This window comes from Salvia miltiorrhiza, chromosome 3, assembly GCF_028751815.1.
Source record: "Salvia miltiorrhiza cultivar Shanhuang (shh) chromosome 3, IMPLAD_Smil_shh, whole genome shotgun sequence".
Taxonomy (NCBI): Eukaryota; Viridiplantae; Streptophyta; class Magnoliopsida; order Lamiales; family Lamiaceae; genus Salvia; species Salvia miltiorrhiza.
Genome location: NC_080389.1, coordinates 35,291,134 through 35,311,618, shown reverse-complemented (window position 1 = coordinate 35,311,618; position 20,485 = coordinate 35,291,134).

Below are 20,485 nucleotides of genomic sequence, written 5' to 3'. Positions count from 1 at the left end.
GGTCTGAGGGTTCTACACTGCAGGACGTTGCGAAGTTTGGGCAGCATAAGGAGGTCATAATACAGTCTGCCGTGGTTCCGTCCATGGACATGGTAGATGATTTTGCATCTCGGTTGGTCTTTGAGCCTACACATTCTAATCAGGAGGAGTTGGCTAGTCGTATTAGCAAATTAGAGGAGCAGGTTAGTCAGGGGATGCAAATGCTCGTTGACAACCCTAAGCGTCGATCGGGTCGACCTAAAAAGGGTATGGAACGTTCGCAAGATCCACCGAATCCGATTGACAGTATAAAAAGTCGGCTCAGGAATAAGGGCGCCGTTCTTGACACTCCGTTGCCGGTGGAGTTCTTGAATAAAGTGCCAAATGCTCAGTCTGGAGGAGCGCTTATGCACAATTCTGTGGTTTGCTCTTCTTCTTCAGACGCAGCTCGAGCTATGTCGGTTGTAGTTTCTAAGAGATGGGGAGATATGATGGACGACGAAGACTCGTTCTACGAGGACGATCAATTCTTCTCTTAGTCTTGCTGGCTCGCACTCATGTGTCTTTCATTGCCCCTGCTGTCTCAAGCGTTGCTTTTGCTTTTGGGTTCTGGTTCGGGTTTTTGGAGGCTGGCTATCCTAGGGGCAATGGTTCGGCCGGAGCTTCTGAGGTTGACTTTCCGCCTCCTCCCGTTTCGTTGTTTTGGTTTTTTTTTCGTTGCTTTGTCGTTTTCTTTCGTTTGAGCTCTCTTTTTGGAGGCTCGGCCCTTAGTCTGCGCTTGTGCTTTCAAGGGTTTTGAACTTTTCTTTTTTCAATAAAATTTCTATTTCAGCAGAGCTTATTAGAGTAGAGCACTCTCTACTATGTTTCTTTTTTAGTGGTTTGTCGTTCATCAAGTTGTGATATGTTGTGAGTCATTGGTGATGCATGATAGAAGGCACTATGGTAGCTTTTTGGCCTGCTTTTGAATACCTACCTGAACATTATTCCCTAGTGAGCCCTTTGAAGCCTTGACCGTGTTCTTTCATTTAGTCACTAAATAATAAGCCAAGGCCTGTTTTAGACTTTCTCTTTGGCCCAGTGATGCATGTCTAATTTTGAACTTCATTCCATTAATTACTAGAGAAAGTTAAGTTGTGTTCTTATGTGCCGTTTGCCCAAACTGCTGTCTTGTGTAAAATGATAAGGATCTGTGATCCGTTTGGCTGAACAGTGGCATTGATCAGTTAAGTTTTTAGGATGGGAGCAGTTTTGGGAGACGAATTATGGGGATATTTTGTAGATGATGATTGCATGTTGATTGAGGATAAAAAAAAAAAGGAAGGGTGCTGCAGAAAAAAAAACAAAAAAAAAAGATAAGAAAAAAAAGAAAAGAAAAAAAAGAAAAGAAAAGAAAAAAAAAAGAAAAAAAGAAAAGAAAAGAGAAAAAAGATGTTGCACCAGTTTGAGCTGAGCATGTAGTATCATTGTTATTATTGGAGTTTTTTCCCTAAGTTTAGTTGCTTTCTTTCTTTCTCTATGAACTTGAAATCGTGGATGATGGTTTGGATTAGATGTGCGCACTTTGATTTTCAATGCTTAAGCCTAGGACCCATAGGATCTTGCCAAAAATCACGAATGGTCCTTAAGCCCCATTACAACCAAATGAGAAAAAGATATTTTTGAGTTACTATGTGACCATGACATATCACGACTAAGTGGATTTTTCTTCTTGCGTGTGAATTTTCAATAAATTCTTGAGAGAAGAGCGAACCTTGAGAGGAGCTCATTGTTACTTGATTTGGACTGAATTGACAATGAAAATACATGTTTTATATCCTTCTTTCTTGATTCAAGAGTTGAGAGTTGATTGTGAGTTGCGTGGTTCGATTTGGCAGTATGTTACGTTACTAGTGTTTTGATGATTACTTGGCTGTCGTTTTCTGTTGAGTTGTTAGTGTCGTTGTTCTTTTCTGTTTTCTTTCCAGTTGGTTGTTGTGTCCGTTGTTTCGTTCTTTGCTTTTAGAGTTCTTCTGTGTCGTGTCGGGGGAGGAAGTTGTCTCTAGTGGCTAATTTTCACCATTAAATTCTTCTTTCACGTCATACTTGAGGACAAGTATGATCTAAGTGTGAGGGGATTTGATGTATGTATTTTAGCTACTTAGTTTGGTGTGTGTTTCGCCATGATTTTATATGATTTTACATGGTTTGTGACATTTTGGCGCAGGAATTAGATGAATTGGAAATGGAGCTTGGAGATGGAAGGAATTAGATAAAAACAAGCTTTTGATGGAGATTGGCGTGGAAATTGAAGATTTAGAGATTTGGGCTTTGGAAATATTTATCTTGAATTTTATTTAAGCCAAATACTCTTTTAATTAAACTTTTGGGCTTTAGTTTTTGGGAAGGGCCGAAACCCATAAACATTAGGGTGTTCGGCCACTTTGTGTTTAAATAGAATTAGGGCTCTTAGTTTGAGGAGCAGCCGCACTTTTAGACTTTAGTTAATAGTTGACTTTGATTAGGTTTTTTATGATACACTTTATTTCCTCTTAGTTTTGCAGACGATTTTTTTTAGTTAGTGCATGCAAATTTTAGTTTAAATATATTACTTGTTTCTAGCTTTGGATTTTGGAGATCAATCGCAGCTGGATTTTTGAAGGAGTAGAAGAATTGTGGTTAATTTATTTCAAGTTTTAATTCAATCGTATTTATTTATTTCGTTAGTTTAATTTAAATTGCAATTTATTTGTTTATCGTATTTGATTATTATCATGTTTACTTTTATTTCTTTGGTTGTTGTTAATTTAATTATGAGTAACTAAACTTTTAATTCGGCGAGAATAATGAAACACTAATTTAATAATCTGTGAGACCTAATTGAGCATAAAATTGATTCCTATTAATTTCGTTCCTAGGGTTTAAAGATAATTTTGATTTTATTTAAGCCTGGTCAACTTAGATTAAATTGGATTACAGTCAATTAGCACCTCCAATCCGTAATTGTTGGAATAGGGCTGATTAGTGACAAAACTACTATGTTCGTAGTAGGAATTAATTGGTATATTAATTATTACTAGCGTATCTAGGGTAATTGATATAAATTGGGTGCCTTCATCTTAATGCTATTAGAATATTAAATCTAAGACTGGGGTATCCAGCTAGGTTATATTTTAATAAGGGAAATAGGCAGGATTAGCGTATCTAGCCGTCTATCGACACAGTAAGTAGGAATTGGGATATGTCAGTGCGTATCACGGTATCCTATAACTAATAGGTTAATAGGGATTAATTAATTATTGCGTCGATGATCAGAGCTTTGAATTAGTGTGGATTTATTTAAGCCGAATTACTATTTTTATTGATTTATTTCAAAAGTAGTTTTTGTTTGATTTGTTGCATTCTTAGTTAATTAATATTTTTTCTGAATATAAGGCGTGGTGGCAACACCGAATTTTTATAGATTTAGGGAATTGAATGGTTTATTCTGCTCTCTGTGGGATCGACCCTGCTTATCACGATACTAATATATTTTGATAATTCTGCAGGAATTATTTGGTGGTGTACGACGTCGACCACATACTTTAAATTCTTTTTTTTATATAATAAATTAGTAAATCATGTGTTATTTATAGGGTTAATTGCCTAAATGCACAAACTATATTCAAATTTTTGGTTTTTAACCATTGTTTTTTGGTAATAAATAATTAATCAAGTATTTTATTAATATTTTTAAAAATTCTAATAATATGATTTATTTTCTTATTGGTCAATTCAAACTTTACTAATAAAAAGGCATAGTCAAGTAATGAAGCTAACCTTAGAAAAAAATAATTTATGTATAGTTAGCTCATATTTTAAAAATATATATTGTGATGTGAATATTTTTTTATTTATTTTTTCGTTGCTTTTAACGTGAATGAAGACAATGGTTTCCATCAAATAGGAGAAAAATTAAAAATGATACTATTGAAAATAATAAAATAAAATTATAACTCAAATATATTATATGCTTTATGAAAATCTTTATTGTATATATTTTTGGTAAAAGCTAAGAGATTTTAAATAACATAAATATAGAACATGTAAATACAATACCAAAATATTAGTGCTTTTTTTATTGTTAAATATAATTTCTTTTGTATTTGCTTTAGTAATAATATAAATATTTAAATTATTTAATAACTACAATTGAATTTACACTTTATACAAAGTTGGAAATTTTGTGCTTTCTGATTCGGGTTTTTTATTGAGTAATTAGTGTAGATTATTTTATTTGTTCAGAAACATTAATTTGCATTTACTTATATTGTGGCTATATTTAGTATTTATTTAATACATCTTTTAATTTTAATGTAAAGCTATGCTTGCCGTGCATCGCACGGGCGGGCGTACTAGTTGCAAATTAAAATATGGGTAATTTTAAACATAGCCCTCAATTTTCTCACTATAACCCCTTATTAAAAGTAATAATAAAAATAATTATAATTTTACTATTATAGCCTTATAGCCTCCATTTAAAGTTTATGATAAATTAATAAGTTTTTAAAAATAATTTCAAAGAAGACTACGTATAATATATAATAAAAATTTTAAAGTTTATGATAATTAAAAAAACACCTGCTTATGTATGCAAGTAAATGATGCTAATTACAATACAGAAAGAGCTCTCAATCTCCCTCTGCCTGGGAGGTGTTAGAAGCTCTCAATGATGAAGAAATAATCAACTGGAGAACTGGAGAGAGAGAGAGAGAGAGAGAGAGAGATACCAGTCATTTCCTTGATAGTGGAATCAAGAAGTTCTCCCAGCAGGAGCCATCGATCGGTAAAAGGCTCTTGTTTAACAAAACTCCTCTTTTTATCCAATAATTCCATCATTTCAATTTTGAGTTCACCTCAGAACACAGAGAGACTGATATATATATTTTTTTGAGGTTAAAAACTTAGAATACATTAAAGGAGAAGAATGATAGATGGGGGAGTTGCTAAAGATTTTTTATTCCGCAGCATCTGGATTGAAATTTTAACAGTAATAATCATCCATATAAAAGAAGAGACTCTCCAGGAGATTTCATCTAAACCTCATTCAAACAAAAAGCAAAATTACACATAAACAGTACTTAGCAGCTTCCACAGCCTTTGGCGCCTCGGCTGTTTTCAATTTCTCCAGTGCTGATACACATTCGTCCAAAAACTTGTAAATGGTATCCATCTGTTGAGCGATGGCGTGGTGGGCAACTTTGTAATCCTTCTGGAGATAATAGAGACCGACGGCGGACGCCAGCGCGGCGTCGGTGAAGAATGAAGCCAATCTAACCCGCATAACATAACCCATTTTTCCCCCTCCGGTTTCACAGATCTCAATTTGGCAAATTCTTTACAGAAGTTTTTTCCTAGTAATCAGTAACTTATCATTTGATTGTTTCTTCTTCTCCGCTGTAACCCATCATTCCCGCTGCCACCAATTCATTATTTGTTCATTCTTATATTGATGTTCTTCTTCTTTTTTTTGGGTTCTGTTCTCTGCCTATTTAATTAAAATTTGAGTTGAGGGCTATATTGATGGAGTTATTATTATGGGGGCTATATGATTTATCTGTATTAGGCCAGGAGGGGGTTATATGATTTCTGTTAAAAAATTATACACGATGTACTTTTAAGTTAATTTTTATAACTTATAATTTATTACAGATTTAAAATAAAATCTATAAGAGTATAATAGTATAATCATAATTAATTTTATTATTTTTTAATTAAGGGGCAAGAAAATTGGGGGTTGTGTTTAAAATTACCCTTAAAATATTTAGTGACTCCAAAATTTACTGTTGAGGCATTTGGTCAAATATGCTAAATTTTATAAATTTAATGGGGTACGACACCTAACAGATTCAAAGCCTAAATATTGCTAATTAAAATTCAGCGGAATAACTCGTGGCATTCGCAATTTCGCATGCTCCTTTTATCACTGAACACAAAATCACCCAAAAAATAAAAAAATCTTTCCAAGTAAAAATCATGGTCTTAAAGATAAAAATACTAAATTATATAACCATTCAAAATAAACAATCTCTAAAATATTACAGTTATCAATATTTTGGAAGATAAAGATGATGACTAACACGGCAAAGCCTCATAGCATAGTGGTATTCTTTGAAATGAGATATTTTATCTCATAATGTATTGTCTTCCATAATTAATTTTATAATTTTGTAATTATTTATTATAAAAAAATAATATAGTACTCTCTCCGTCCACAAAGAATGTGTGGTTGAGTGGAGGACACGAATTTTAATAAAAAAGTTAGAATATGTAATTTTAGTGTTAAAAGTTAGTATTTGGCCCATCAAATTGTAAAAGTAAATGATGGATATTTTATAAATATTGAGTGTGAATATAGTTTAATGTATAAATGAGATTTCTAAAAAAAGAAAATACACAATCTTTGTGGACAAACTAAAATAGTAATAAACACACAATCTTTGTGGACGGAAGGAGTATTATATATTGAATTTTAATTAATATTTTAATTAGAAATTGAAATTATAAAAATATTCATTTTAATTAAATTAATTATTTGAATTAATTATTAATTTAAACATTGAAAAATAAATACTCTCTCTGCCCCACTAAAAGTGCCGCAAAATATTTAAACATGTGAATTAAGAAAATTAGGTAGATTGATTAAAAATGACAGGGCCTATAATTTTTAAAGGGTTAAACTTTGCGGGGTATGGAACATGCCATTTATAATGGGACAACTGAAAATAAAATACATGCCATTTTTAGTGGGACGAAAAATATATAATAAATAGTACTCCCTCCGCCCTCATAAAATATACTCCATCTGTCTCATTAATATACTCCCTCTGTCTCATTGATATTGTCCTATTTTCCTTTTTGGGTTATCTCATTGATATTGTCATGTTTCTAATCTATTTATTATATGAAAACACAGTTTTGTGGCAAAATTGTAATTAAAGAATCCATCAAAGGGTATTTATAAAACTCAACAAATCTCATATCCCATATATTTTCTCTCTCCTCTCTTTCATCATACGCATTCTTTAATTTTCTATTCTCTCTCTCTCTCTCTTTCTCTCATATTCTCTTTTTCATATTTTGATGATTTTTTTAAAAAAATAAATTTTATTTATAAAAAATATTCTATATATATCTTAAATTAAAGATGAATGCAAGATCTTTGATTTGGTATCAAATAATTATTCAACTCTTTTATTAGTATTCTAATAAATTCTAATAATATAATTTATTTTCCTACTTATCAATTGAAGCTTTTTTAATAAGATGACATAGGTAATGAGCTAACTTAGAAAAAAAATTAATTTTATGCATTATTAGCTTATGTTTTAAAACTATATATTGTGATGTGAAAACTCTTTTTTTTATTGTTTCTTCGTTTATTTTAATTTGAATGATGTGTTTATTCTATAATTTAAAGGAAGAAAATAAAGTTTTCCATCAAATAGATGGAAAATTAAAAATGATACTTTTCAAAATTATAAAATAAAATTAAGGATCTTTACTGAGTAATTGATGTAGATTATTTTATTTTTTAAGAAAAAATAATTTACATTTACTTATATTCTAACTATATTTAATATTTATTTGATACATCATTTAATTTATTTATTTTTGATAAATTAACATGATTAAATAAAGAAATTTAAAGGCCGCGCCACAGGGGCTCGAATCCAAGACCTTCGGTTTTAGACATTAACCCCTAATCGCTTAACCGATACACACGCTACATCGTTTAATTTTGATGCAAAACTATGTTCGTCGTGCATCGCACGGGCGAATGTACTAGTTTTAGTAATAATTTTACACTATAAACAATATGGCCCCACACCTTTATACTCACTCCGTCCACAAAAGAACTTCCTATCTTTCTTTTTTGGGACGTCCACGAAAGAACTTCCTACCTATTTTTGGACTATACCTCACCACTTATAATTACTCTTACTTTTTATTTTTCACAACTCTCAATATTAATTATAACACTTTTTCACCACTCCCAATACACTCAACTACCTTTTCTCCACTTTCAATACACTCAATAATATTTTTTCTTAAAACTCGTGCCACTCCCTCCTAGAAAGTTCTTTCATGGACGGTGGGAGTATATTTTTACTACACTAATTTAACTCTCCTTAATAATCATGCCCAAAAGAAATAGGACAAACCTAATGGGACGGAGGAAGTATCTAATTTGTCATTTTCGCCTGTCTTTCTAAAATGTATCCAGTCTATTTTGATAAGTTTTTCACTCACAATAAAGTGGGACCCTTACTCCACTCACAACATGTTCAACTACTTTACTAAAACCTGTGCCATTTAGAAATGGATACTTTTTATAAGGAATGAGGAAGTATATCCTAAATTAACTCAGTAAATCTTAGTTGCTTATAAAATTAGATAAAACTATATATATATAATTATATATATATATATATATATATATATATATATATTGATGGGTATAGATTTAAATGAGATGTTCGGATGGGTAGGATTTCTTTAGTTCACCTGAATTTCAATGAGCAAAAGAGAAAAACTTTAGAGCTTGGCTGTTGTGATGAATAGCGTGTGTATATTATTATGGAGATGAACTATTTCAAGAAGGGTATTATAATAATTTCATGTTAATACACGCGCTACGCGCACTAACTAACTAGGTCTTGGCGAATATATCCTAAAAAGGGGTGTCAGATTCTATGTCGGGGCATTGTCTCTAATCACCATCTCTGGCATCGCCTCTCTGTCTTGACCTGGAACCGTTCCTCTGATAGCTGCTTCTCTGGTCCGGTCCAGAGCTTCTTCGCTGATCTGGTATACTCTGGTCTGGTACGCTCTAGTCTGGTCCAATCTGATCCACTCTGGACTTTATCCGAAGTTGAGTATTCTTTGGTATTATCGATCTCTTATGATATTCTGGCTTAGTAGAGCAGACCACGTGGCGCGATCTTAGAAGAATACATATTTCACTCCTCATCAGCTACTCCCCCCTGGTATGGTCAAACGATCTATTCCAGAGTTTGACCGTATGTCAGAACTCCCTGGTGTGGCCAAATGATATTTTCCAGAGTTTGACCATATGTCAGAACCTGACAAGGTGGCATATTTTTCCAGGTAATGACGAAGCCGTCGTTTGAGCTTCGCGCAAATAAAATATCCTGTGCCCACAACTAGACTAGCTAGTGGTAAGTCCAGAGTCGAATCCACAGGGAACTGAGCAGTAACTCCTCCTGCAAGGGTGTCACTAAAAAGGGTTTGTATTCTGACGGGTTCTAACCACAACGTGCTTATGGGCAGAACATGGTTTCCAACTAAACTGAAATAACAAAGGTAAATGAATCAAATAACAAAACAATCCTGACTTGGGTTCGAATCTCTAAACATGAACTAGGCACTCGATCATTGGTGCAAAGATAAATTATTATACTCGCATACCAGTGGTTATATGCATAAGAAATGTTGCGCCCCTATTGTCACTCGTCACGCACACAAAAACCCCTTGCCCAATCTATCATTTCAGTTTATGATCCCTTAGAAGGTTCAGCTAATGGAAATCAACTACCCCGGGCAACATCCACGCTCTCTGCGATGGCCTATCGCTAGTTGTGTTTTGCCTAGAATGCCTTAAGAATTAGATAGACTCACTTGACTCGTGCGCAGATATTTCACCGCAGTCACGGCTCCAACACTCGTTGTACTATTTTGGAGGTCGATGGCGTTTCACCTTTGCCCAAAGTTTACTTGTGGCCAAAACTCCCTAGTTAACTAGTGATCAATTAATTAACCAAGTTGTTATAACCTTATTGGAATCAAACCTAGTGTATCGAGAATATGCTCATACAGTTGTTATGCCCAAATTAGACCTCTCGAGTTAAGTGTTCATGCTTAGATCATCTCGCCCAAATCAGAATATAAAACTTAGCCAAACATAAAGTAAATAACAAAGGCAAAAGACATAAAGGAAAACATAAAGTAAAAACTGAAATAGAAACTTACTTAAGGCAAAGGGTACTTACGGCCAAAAGTGCCGCAGAAAATATGAACAGAAAACTAAACTACTATGCCCATAAGGGGCGACTACTCCTACCTAACTATGGAAAGTAAAACTGCAGCAGTGGTCTCTGAAATGGTGCCTCCAAAATCCGTTCTTCAATGGTTCACAACTATGTGGTATTTATAGGTATGAATTAGGGCTACGAAGGGCTCGGCCTAAAAGGAGTGGGCTGGAATTAGGGCTCCTTCTGCCAGAGATTGCATCCAGATCTGGAGGCTGATTCTTTCCTTATCCAAACCTCAAGGGATAAGGTTTTTGGATTTCTTTCCTTATCTACATCCTCTGCACTCTTCTTCTCTGCCCCGTCTGTACCTTCTGCCCACGATCATCTTCTGGTGCAACTGGGTCCCACACGGTGCTTATGGGCAAAGCGCTATGTTGACTTGAGCAACTCCAAACTTCATCTAAGCTTTTATAACCTGCTGCTTCAATCTCCAATTGGCTTTGTATCTGTGCTCATACTTCTTCCCCGAACCGAAGTCGCATTATGCCCAGAACCTTCTTCCGATGCAACTGGATCCCGCGCGGTACTTATCGGAAAAAGGGTCGATTTGCCCAACATCCTACTTCTCGGACTTTTGTTCTTCAAAACATGCTTCTGAGTGTCCCAAACTCCTCTGCTTCAAACTCATGCCTCTTTCGCGGAATGCAACAGCATTATGCCTTAAAAGCACCTTCTGCCCAAAGAACGGGCCTGTCCTGGAACTACGCCCTCCCAGGCGACTAACTCTAGCAAAATAAAGGAAAAATGACTCTATCTAGACCTAAAACAGACACGAAAAATGAGCACAAACATGGGCTCATCAGGTAATCATTTTATCCTCGTTTTAATAAAACCTCTTCGGTTCCGATAAAAGGGGAAATTTGAAACGTCTAATTTTTCTCCATTTCCTAGGTAATTTAAACCGCCTGTTTCTCATTTTCTCATCTTCTTCGAATTTCTGGGAATTTTCGACGTATTTTAACAATTTTCTTCTTCTCCATATCAGTTTTCCCCTAAAGCTACTATTGTTGTTTCATTATTATCCGTCCGCAATTCCTACCAGGTGTTCGTCTTCGTTCGTGTTTACCCAAATCACTAATTTAGGTACTGTCCTAAATCCTTGATTTTTCCCTTGGTGCGATTACTTTTAGACTTTTAGAACTTATAGAATCATGTCGTCTGGAACAATCCCCAATTCTGTAATAACTCGTGATCAACTGGATAAATTGAAGATGAGGTTGAGGAATCCCCCCAATCTTCATTTTGAACTTCCTGGTAGTCCGGTAGATTTCTTCAGTGATTTGTCGAAAACTAAAATCATTGATTTATGCTTAATTTACTCTATTTTTAAGGGTTTGTATGTGCGTATTTTAAGATAATCTTCTGGAAATTGGTGCGTTTTATGGTGTATTTTATGCTTTGCAGGAGATTTAGGCTTTCGAGACGGAAGAATGCAATTTTGGAGAATTTTGGATGAATTTGGCGTTTTCCAGAGGAACCGACATCTCCAGAGCAGAGAAATCACCATTTCTCTGGAGTCAGAGAAGTCAACTCACCAGAGCAGAGAAACCAATCGCCAGAGAAGTCGATAGTCAGAGCAGAGGAATCGAGAAGCCAGAGAAATCAAAGCCAGAGAAATCACCATTCCTCTGCAGAGAAGCGCCAGCATCAGAGAAGTAAAGTCCAGCGCTCAATAGTCAGGGAAGTGAAAAGTCAGAGAAATCACCATTTCTCTGGCGAAGACAGAGCAGAGAAATCACCATTTCGCTGACGACCCATTTCTCTGGCGAGGTCAGAGAAATCATCCGTTCCTCTGGCGAGAGCTGCGAATTCGGCAAGAGTAGGAGTATTTTCCGGAGCGCGCATCCAGCTGGAGAGTTGCCTTATTTTACACGATTCTATTATCTTTAGAATTCTACTTTGCATGGCAACTTCCATGTTGATCGTAGGAAATCTGAAATCTATAAATAGGTCCTCTTTTGACCTATCTAGAGATACCATACCGGAGACCCCCCGAACCCGAACATTCATATTTTCAGTTTTATAGCTTTAGAATATTTTAGCTTTCTATGTTTTCAAGGCTTGGATCAAGATTGAAGATTCAAGTCGCTACAATCGTTTTCATTTAGTTTTTATTTAATTCAGTTTTTATTATTGCTTTCTTCTTAATTATGTTTATGTTTTATTTTAGCATGTCTGGCTAGTTTCCTTTCGCTGATTCTAGGGTTTGTAAATAGTTGATTGAATTTATGTGATTTATTTGTTAATACCTTTGTGTAGGGCTGAGCATGAACCGAACCGGACCGAAAAAACCGACCGAACCGATCATTTTTGGTTCGGTTCAGTTTTGGTATTTCTGGGTCGGTTTTCGGTTCGGTTTTCAAAGTGAAAAACCGATGGGATATCGGTTCGATTTCGGTTTTCTATTTATGGTTCGGTTATAAACCGAACCGAACCGATGCATTAATATATTTTAATAAAATATATTATATATTATATATTTTATATCTTTTAGCCTAAATTTTGAAACCCTAGTTCTCCCCTACACCACCCGCCGCTCACTCATTCTGTTTCATTTCTATTCCCATTTCCAAATTCAAAAATTTCGAACCCTCAATATTATTTCTCTTCGCCACTCACATTCATTTCTCAGTTACATTCTTTGGAAATTTCTGCTGATTTTTGCAAGGTTTGAAACTTCCCCTGCAGCAATAGATCTGCTGAAGAACACTGAAGTAATGGCAATTTTCGGTCTCAAACATGACTGCAATCTCCCCTTCTGCTCAAAATGATATGATTCTTGAGAAATTGTATGAGTTGAAGAAGTTGCAGACAAGGGTGTTTGTTGTTCACATGCTGCCCTCTCTTCCTCCGCTGTTCCGCCACCTCCGACGATGAAGCACGAGCAGAGCGGCGGCGCCCGACTTTTCCTCCGCGGTTCCGCTGCTTCTCCTCCAGCACGAGCCACGTGCAGACCCCGCCGCCCGCGTCTCCTCCAGCACGAGCCACGAGCAGATGGCTTCTCCTCCGCCGACTGCCGGTGAAGCAGACCGCCTCCCCCGGCTTCTCCATTCTTCCCTCATCCGAACGGTTCGGTTCGGTTTTGAACCGAAACCGATCGGTTTTTAGCGGTTCGGTTTTGGTCGGTTTTCGTACTTCAGTCGGTTTGGTTCGGTTTTCATTCTTCCAGGGTCGGTTCGGTTTTGGTTTTTTCAAAATTCATCGGTTCGGTTCGGTTTTGAACCGATGCTCACCCCTACCTTTGTGCCTTCCAGTTTATGATTCATAATTCCTGGTGCTTGATTTCTTGTGAATTATCTGATCAATAGTTTGCATGCTTAGCTATTCGGTTTGAGACCTAGCGGAGATAACTGTTTAGCGGATTCAGGAATGTATGATATGATTTTAACCTTGAGACCTAGCGGAAATAGGTGGATCATAGGGAGCTATTCTTAGGAGCTATTGGGAGTTAGTAGATTTTCTTGAGACCTAGCGGAGATAGAGAATTTATTAATCTACGATCGTTGCTGCTCTAGCGAGAGTGATTGATTAATTAAGTGATCTCTCATCATAACTGGATTAAACTGGTACATAGGATTAATAGATTTATTGCGTAGATTTAGTTAATGAATTTACTACCCTAGGATCAGTTGTTTTTAATATTTGATTTTTCTACGTGATTTTATTTGTTGCTTTTTAAGTTTAGTTTTAATTAAACCTTCTTCATAATCGTTTGCCTGTCTACTGTTATAGTCTGTTTAGGGGATAGCTAAAGTTATTTTGTTGTGTCAGTCCCTGTGGATACGATACTCGGTTACTAATTATTTGCTACAATTGCATCGTGTTAGTTGCGGTATTTGTTGCTAAGAAATTAGTGATCAATCATCATCTGGCAAGGCCAGGTAGATGCAGGGCTTCGTTTTTCCTCCCCCGACTTTTATAAAAGATGTTTGTAACTATTTTGGTATTCCTCTGCGTAGGGCTTTCGCTTTCCACATATTACTTAGTCATCACGGTGTTTGACACACCGCCAATCTCTTTTTCCGAACTCAAATTCTGAAGAAATCTAATATCACTCTTTTCCAGCCACAAAAATTATCCCATACTATTTTTGTTTAGCTTAAATTCCAATGATAAGGGATTTTTACCCAAATATTGTTGGGTGTCCATTGTAGAGGGTGATTGGAGTACTTACTATCAATTGGGTGATATTATTTGGCACCTTGTTAGGCGTTCTAACGTTCCTTAGCCTCCAGAGAAACCCTCCTCTTATTACTTGAGTATCATAGATAAGCTGAATGCTAGCCAAGAAAATAGGACCTTTCCATGCAAGAAACTTACAGACAATGATTCAGCCCTGGACGCCACAGGGCTGTTCGAATTGTTTCCTATTGCTAACATAGGTAATCTTATTTATTATTGTGGCGTTTATGAGCGTATTCTGGTCGTGCATTATCTTAATGTTTTTGCTTTTGGGATATCCTTTACAGATATGTCGTGGCGTACCGATTGTAGGTTGGTTCTGAAAACCCTGAGAAAACCTCAAGATGGGGCGGAGGCTTCTGTTTCTTCTAACCAAGACACCTCTCGGGCTGTGTCTGATCGTGCAGAGACAGTGATTCCTACTTCCAACGCTGACCAAGGCATTATCGAGATTCCTTCTTCTTTCAGTCCTGGTCCTCGAAGACCACTTTTGAATCCTTCCACATCGACACTGACTATACCTCCTTCTGATACTGCCTCTCAATTTGCTTCCGATCCCATATCATTTCTTCTCTCATCCGAGCAACCGACTTTAGGTATTGAGATAGTGGAGCTGGATGCCCTTTCTTCCTTAGCTGCAGGCCCTACTCTTCCTTCTGAAGAGGAAGTTGACCTTAACCGCAAGAGGCGGAGAAAGAGCAAGGAGAAGTTGGCTGATTTGGCTGAGAAACGGTGGCGAGAGACTCTGAAAAATACTATCATTAGAGACTTTGCTCTAATGGATGAGGAGGAGGATGCTCTTCCAGAGACCGTGCCAGAGACCCGGGCTCTTCCCTTTACCAATGCCTCTAAATCTGTCCTTCGCATGAAAGGACGAGAACATCTTGAAACTCTACGATCATGTATCCATTCGGATGATCGTGCGGTTGCGTGGAAGCTGAAAGGGAAGAGTTTAGCAGAGGGTTTGGGCCGATTTTGGCTAATGGTAAGGTCTTCCTTTCATCTTGCCGAGTGGTTGTTATTTTGGAAATCATTGTCCTATTCTGACTTTTCTCTCCTCATCTATTTATTGTTGTTTTTTAGGGCGAGGCACGTCTAGAGGAAGCTCTTCAGCGAGTGGAAGACTATGATGGTTTAGAGAATGATTTGAAAGAGGCTCGCGAAACCCTGGAGCAAAGGGAAAAAGAGCTTACTATGATCACGGAGAAATATAGCACTACGGATACAAAGCTGTCCAAGTTGAAGGCTCGGTTGGCTGAGTTAGAGGTGGAGAAAGCTTCTCTGGAGTCTGAACTGGTCAGAGCGAAGAGAGAGGGACATGAGCAGGTGGTCCATTTTAAGAATACTTATTCTATCCAATATCGGGAAGCCAGGCGGCGATGGCAGACGGCGAGGGACTCTGCTTGTAGGGAGTGATTCTTTTTCGGGGCCAGAGATCAGAGATTGGAATTTCTCCTATCCCCGCATGGTCATCAATTTATCCAGATTCTGTTTGATGGGACTCTTCAAGCATTTCGCTTTGCTCCAGAGTTCTTGCGTTGCTTTGCCCTCTTCTTTGCCCACATTATCTCTGTAATTGGGCATAAGGCTATAGAAATGGTTGGGGCGAGTCCAGAGCAGATTGCATGTCAAGACCTTGAAGCTCTAAAGGGTGCGATCGATGATGAGAAAATCTTTGCCATCATGGGCATCGAGGCCTCTGCCGCTCCTTCTCAAGCCTGGTGGTATCTTGTGTTGGATAAAGCAGCGGAGCAATTCGCCTTCGGACTCTACACTGATCGTCTCCCCACTAAACGTGTGTACCAATCTCCTTTCCTCCAAACTCTTCAAGAGTTTGTGGACAAATTGAAAAAGCCAAGTGCAGATTCGATCACTAGTCCTGTCGGTTTGAGGAGTATAGGCTAAGTCCTCATCGTCTTTCAACAATCGATACTTCTGGCGCAGCCACTTCTAGGGAAGCTCTGCTCCAAAAATTTATGACCTTTTATCAGGATGAGACCGCAGTCTCCCAACAAATTTTTTGGAGCATGATTCCTACTCCTGTTGCTTATTCTGTCAATGAGGATCAAGATGATCTGGAAGTTCTCCGTGCTGATCCTTCTCCTGCTCCCTCTGATCATCAGATAACTGGTTCCTCTGCTCCGTCCGACCCTCATTGTTAATTCTACCCTTGTATTTTTGTACTTTTGACTTTGTAGTTATTCCCTTCTTATGGTTTAACTTGTGGTTTTCATGGCCTGTTGACTTATCTATGTTGATTAGTTATTTTTACGCTTTTGTTTTTCCTACTGATTCGTTTTCTGTCCCGTTTTTCTTTTGTTGCCTTGGTTTTATATCGAAATGGTTCTCGTGATGATGTTGGTCTTACGAAGACCATTATATAAACTTCTGTATTCTGGTTTAAGGCATATGCTCTAAATATATCTCATTTTTATGCTTTAATTATTTATTGGTATAAAAGACATAAAGATATCATGCGGAATAGGAAAGGGTATCCACCCCTAGTCCTCCCCGAGTGTCGTGCGCGTACTTTAGAAGTCAAGCACGATTGAGTTAGTTTTCAACGTGTGTGGAAGGTTTTGTTTGCTTTTGGTGTTTTGGCTCACAGTCTTTGCTATTGATACATTATATGCTGCTCTGTTACTCTTATATTGGTTCTTTCATTCTAATGCGTTGTATTATGCTCTGGCTCTTTTGTTCTAGATATCTAGAGTGCTTGCATAGTTGTCTGCTTTGATTATTAGCATAATGCTCTGGCTCTTTTGCTCCGGCAACCAGAGGTGCCTGCATAGCGGTTTGCTCTGGTTCTTAGCATTATGATCTGGTTCTTTTGCTCCGGCAACCAGAGGTGCCTGCATAGCTTTTTGGTCTGGTTCTTAGCAATATGCTCTATGTTTGCTATTTTTTCTGTTTTGTTTGTTGTTTGTTTTTTTTGAAAGGCCCGTGTTGGAGTATGAAAAGGGACACGCGTGTTACCCTAAAACCAAGGATACCATTTTATTATTGATATCTTGGTCCCAAACCTCGTTAAAACCCTTATGGGGGGAATAAGAGTATTTGGTCTACATAGAATTCTTGGATGTTTACACATAAAACTTCTTCAACATGGTGATGTTCCACGGTCTGGTGAGTGGTCTGCCATCGCTCTCTGATAAATGGTATGCTCCTCCTCCCAGCACTTCTGTTACCACAAACGGTCCCTCCCATGTAGCCTCGAATTTGCCTGTGTTTTTTAATGCATCCATCCTCTTCAGAACCAGATCGCCTTTTTTAATTTCTGCACTGTTACATTTTTGTCAAATCCAGCTTTGACAATGCTATTGTACTTGGCAGCTCTGAGTACGGCCATGTCTCTCTGTAGGTCAATGAAGTCCAGATCTAATCGTCGAAGTTCGTCATTCTGGATGGGATCATAATGAAGTATTTTGTGTGATGTGAGGCGAACCTCCGCTGGTATCACAGCGGTGGATTCATATACCAGAGTGAATGGTGCTTCTCCTATACCAGTTTTAGGACTGGTTCTATGTAGGGGTGAGCAAAACCGAACCGGAACCGCCAAATCGAACCAAACCGAATCAAACCGGGCAGTTTGGTTCGGTTTTTGTAAGTAAAATGGTCCGGTTCGGTTTGAAAATTTATAAACCGTAAAATTTGGGTTCGGGTTCGGTTTCAGTAAAACGGTTCGGTTTTGAAACCGAACCCGCTCGAATTAAATATTAATATAATATATTATATATTTTTAAAATAATTAATTATTAAATAAATAAATAAACAATAAGGTTTTAGGTTTCAATTAATTTTCAAATTCCAGATTTTAGTTCTAGGGTTTCTCAGCCTTTCTCTTTCCCTATTTCTGCCGCACCCTTTTCTCCTACCCACACCCGCCGCCTCGTCGGCGCCACCCCTTCTGCGCCGAGCCTAGCCGCCCCCAGGCCCCAGCCTCACCACAAAGTCGTCGCCCAGGCCCCAGCCTCGCCGAGAAGTAGTCGCCCAGCCCCAACCTCACCGCGAAGTCGTCGTCCAGCCCCAGCCTTGCCGCAAAGTAGTCGCCGAGCCCCAGCTTCGCCGCGAATCGATCAAGCTCTGAATCTGAGGATTGCGACCGGTTTATGCATTCCAGATTTGTGCCCTCTTCATTATAGTTTAATTTTCATTGAATTTTTCTATTGTAAAATTGTGCCTTTTGAATTTGTGGCACCTGATGTATGGCCCCAACCCCTCTTTTCCATTTTTTCAACTGAATTCGTGTCTCTTGAATTTGTGGCACCTGATATTTTTTTTTCATTTTTTTTTGGCCTTGCAAAGGATTTTTAGTAATATGAAATAGTTTTTGCCAAACCGAACCGAACCGAAAATTTACGGTTTGGTTTGGTTCGGGTTTGGCCTTACAAACGGTTTGGTTCGAGTTGAATTTTTAGCATCAGTTCGGGTTCGATTTTTTCGGGTTCGGTTCGGTTTTAAACCAAACCACCCGAATGCTCACCCCTAGTTCTATGAGCCCAGAGAACCCCGTCAAGTTCCTCTGCCCATTTCCCTTTGCTATTTTCTAGCCGCTTCTTCAGGCCATCACAAATAGTACGATTAGTGAGTTCTACTTGACCGTTAGCTTGCGGCTGAGCTACAGATACGAATCGTTGTATAATGTCCATTCGGTCACAGAAATCTTCAATCCTTCTACTGGTGAACTGGAGTCCATTATCCGAGACGAGTACACGTGGGGACCCATACCTGCAACAAATGTTACGTCATAAGAATCTTTCTACTGCGCAATCATCCACTTTGGTTACTGCCTCTGCTTCCACCCATTTTGAGAAGTAATCGACCGCTACAATCAAGAAACATTTGCCCCTTGGGGCAGTAGGGAGTTTTCCGACGATATCAATCCCCCATTTGTCGAAAGGGCAAGTGGCATACATGATGCATCATCACAAATATCACATAATTTTAATAAAGTATCTCTCAATTCAACAGACTGGAATCTAATTGCTTGAACACTTTTAATACGACTTTCCCAACAAGTATTTGACAAGTATTCTTCTATTTTCACATTGTTGTATGACATATCAACACATCTGATTTATGCTTAATTGTTCTAATTTTAAGAGTTTGCATGTGCATGTTTTAAGTTAAATCTTCTGGAAATTGGTGCGTTTTATATGGTTTGTTTTATGCTTTGCAGGAGATTTAAGTTTTATAGATGGAAGAGTGTGATTTTGGAGATTTTGGATGAGAAATGCATATTCTGACGCACTCTGGTGCCAGAGCAGAAAAGCCCGCGCCAGAGCCGAAAAGCCCGCTGTAGAGCAAAGAAGCTCGCCAGAGCAGAGCTACGAGGATAGCTCTGTAGCATAGCAGAGCTAACTTGCAGAGTCAGAGCCGAAATCTCCAGAGCTGAACTTCCCTATGCAGAGCTAAAATCTCCAAAGCAGAACAAACATGTCAGAGCAGAGCTAAATCAGCAGAGCTAAACTCGACAGAGCTGACTTTCGCGCCAGAGTAAAATTGACAGAGCAGAGCTAAAGATCGACAGAGTCAAACGTACTTTGCCAGAGTCAACTTACGCAGAGCTGAATTTTCAGCTCCGCACTTTTGAGAACTCGCTACTGCCAGAGCTGACTTTTAGCTCTGCACTATACTTTCCAGAGCCGAGTTTTCGGAGTTAGCCGATTTCTCGCCAGAGTGGAGATAACTTGCAGAGCACGATTTTGATGGACTTAACTTCTCTTACACGATTCTATTTCCTTTAGAGTCCAACTTTACATGGCAAGTTTGATGGTGATCAAGATTGAATTGAAGTCTATAAATAGGGCCTTGTTATTCATTGTAAAATAATTCTTTTTGCCCTAATCTTCGTTCCACCTTGAGAGAGTTATTCTTCCGCAAGGCAACCAAGACTTAGGCGTTTTTCATGCTTTCCTAGTTTCTTTAAGTTTTCGAGTTTTTAGTTCTAGTTTGCTTTCAAGTTAGTTTATTTAGTTTTTGTTTCGAAGGTGTAATCACGTGACAGATTTCATCCTCGTGACGTTTACGGTATTTCGTATTTAATTCAATTTATTTTGTTTAATCATGTTTACGCTTTGCCTTTACGTTTATGCTTTCTTTTCAATTATGCAATTTAAATTTTGCACTTTAGTTTCACGCCTAGATTAGAAGGTTTTTAATTTACAAGTCTTTAATTTCTTAAGTTTAGATTTACTTTAAGTTGTTTAATTTTTGCCTAGGGTTTTCGTAGTTTCTTGCCTAGATTAAGT